At 37.6% G+C, this 2,714-nt stretch overlaps 1 pseudogene; it reads right to left on the reverse strand.

Annotated features, from left to right (window-relative positions):
- Positions 1–283: 283 nt before the first annotated feature.
- On the reverse strand, positions 284–823 carry LOC149236275 (UDP-glycosyltransferase 76C1 pseudogene; annotated as a pseudogene).
- Positions 824–2,714: the final 1,891 nt, after the last annotated feature.

Below are 2,714 nucleotides of genomic sequence, written 5' to 3' on the forward strand. Positions count from 1 at the left end.
TTCAAGCATCTATACCCCTTTGGAAAATTGACTTATATTCATCTCATAAGTCAAGTGCGCATGACCTTCCTGTCAGGATTGTTGAAACGAAATATCTTCCTGTCAGGATTGCTGAAATATCTTCCTGTTAGAATTGCTAAAATAAAATATCTTATTAAAGAGAAAATGAATTTTCAATGTCAATGGATTTCTCTCTACTCGACGCTCTTTGCTTGCAGTTCTTTACCATGCCTTACAAAAATGGTTGTTATATGATGTTCTCATAACAACTAGATCCCTGAGTTCATATTTCTGATATAACTCGTTCAGTGCTCCTAGTCCCAATATAATCGACCAAACGTTGCATGTTAATCCAAGAGGATCCTCCTTCACTTGTTACTTGCCTTATCGTTTCTCTAATTTCTTTACTCTTCCTCCTCATCTCTTCCACTTCTTTGCTTCCCACCAGAAATTTGACAGCTCTTGAAATCTCTCCCCGCTCTATCACTCCATCGTCCCTACACGTCTCTAACCTTAATCCAATCTTCCATTGGTTAACCACAAACATTCTATTGGTGTATTGATCAATCCCATGTGGAAAAACCAACATGGGGACCCCCAAACTCAGGCTCTCCATTGTTGAATTCCAACCCCCATGGGTGAAGAATCCCCCAACAGAAGGATGAGATAAAACTGATAATTGAGTACACCACGGAACCACCAGACCTTGATTTTTTGTTTTATCTAAAAAACCCTCTGGTAGAAGGCCACCATCATCATCAGAATGTAACATACCTGGACGGACTACCCACAGGAAATTCTGCCCACTTTCCAATAAACCCATCGCTATCTCTTCCACTTGAGTTTTGGACATGCGAGCTTCGCTTCCGAAGGAAACATAGAGAACAAATGATCTCGCTTTCGAATCTAGCCAAAGCGAACAATCCATTTCCTCCCACAGACTTAATGACATGGGATTCAATGACATCTCCTTATGCTTTCTCTCAGCTTCAAGATAAATCGATGGTATAAACTGGCTGAGTGAGTAAATGGGAGTTGTTGTTTCTTGAACTGCATCGCTTGCTTCTCTTTCGAGTTCGTAGACTGTATTTCCGATAACCCATTCGGTATCACTCAGAACTTGCAATCCATGCAAACATGATGGCAAGTGTAATCTTGATGCTCTGAAAGTGGTAGGAATGGGCTTTCTTCTCCATTTTCAAAATAGAGGAACATGATTTCCCAAGCTTGCTCAGTGCAATAGCCTCGTTCTCCAAATGATTTTCTTCTGCAACACAAAGGGAAAGCTTGAAATAGGCTATAGCTTCCCAGATTATGTCCATATCACCACACATTGCCTTCTCCAGGAGCTCTTCTCCTTGAATGCGCACCTGAATTGCTTCACAATGTTTGGTAATTGAAAACCTCTGTTTTCAAATCCGTTACTTGTTTCACCACTTCCTTACCCATGGAAGCATCACCCACAAGTGTTTCATCTCGATCAAGAGGTCGAGGGTTCTGTGAGTATATTCACCGTTGTAGGTTCGGGTGTTGACATCCCCAAATCTCAACACTAACAGAATCAACAACACCTCTGCATTGTCTATCTAAAGCTCTTTTTGAGCATGACCATTTCATGTCTTTGGCACCTCTCCTCACTCGAAACGACACCCGCACTTGAAAGATGCATATCTGCTTTGTTTTTACTGCACTTCTTTCTGGAAGATCATACCCCCAATCTTACATGTGCTCTCGCTTAAGCAACAGAGACCTTACCTGTAAAACATAACAAAGAACAACCACATATTTATATTTAATTCAGGCATATATGTTTCCGGAAAAGCATTGATAAAGAAAATGGAAAATGTGCAGAGAAAACCAATGTAAAAGTTGTGAATACTTACATGATTACTGGCTCTGACTGATGAGATGAAGCGACTGAGGTCTTGGAGAGGCTCCCTCCGATGGGGTAATCACAATACAGAACCGAACAAGAAGAATACGAGGAGAATGGGGAATTTTCTCCTTATTCCTCTTATATTTTTCTTCCTCTTTCCAAGAAGAAGAATTAGTGTGTGAAAGGTCAGGGCGAGGATTGTTCCTGAAACTTATTCATCCATTAAACCCCTTTGATGCCTGTACGCCTTAGCAAATGAAGAATTCTAGAAACGACTGAGGTAACTGAATAAATAAAAATTTGGCTGAGATCGAATGGTTGATCACATTTTAATCGTCTAACAAGCCATTTGACAATAGAGACCAGATCCATGTATCAGCAGAGGAGAGTTATTTTCAGAGGGGAACGCCTTACGACGTAAAAATATTGTAAATATTTTTTAATATCGGTTAAATATGTTGAATTTATAAACTCTTAAAGGATATTAATATTAATGAGATCCAAATTAGACTTTAACAAAATAATTTTATTTATATATTAAATCAAGAAAATTATCATACAAATTTAAATACGGGGAAAAATTAAGAAACTCAGGTCTGAAATAAAAAAAAAGTCAACAAATGCATTTTTTCAATAAAAATTCTTCCGACATCTATTTTATATCATTTCAAAAAGTCTGCCAATTTAAATTAAATTATTAATAATAATTTTAAATTAAATTACTAATAACAATTTTGTGATAACTCTAAAAGCGTGATCATCTCCTCAAAAACTCATAACTAAGATGGAAAAAAGTCAACAAATACATTTTCCTTTCCATAAAAATTATTCCCACATC

This window comes from Pinus tabuliformis, chromosome 8, assembly GCF_031772625.1.
Source record: "Pinus tabuliformis cultivar Carrire ecotype Pingquan chromosome 8, CPIR1, whole genome shotgun sequence".
Lineage (NCBI taxonomy): Eukaryota > Viridiplantae > Streptophyta > Pinopsida > Pinales > Pinaceae > Pinus > Pinus tabuliformis.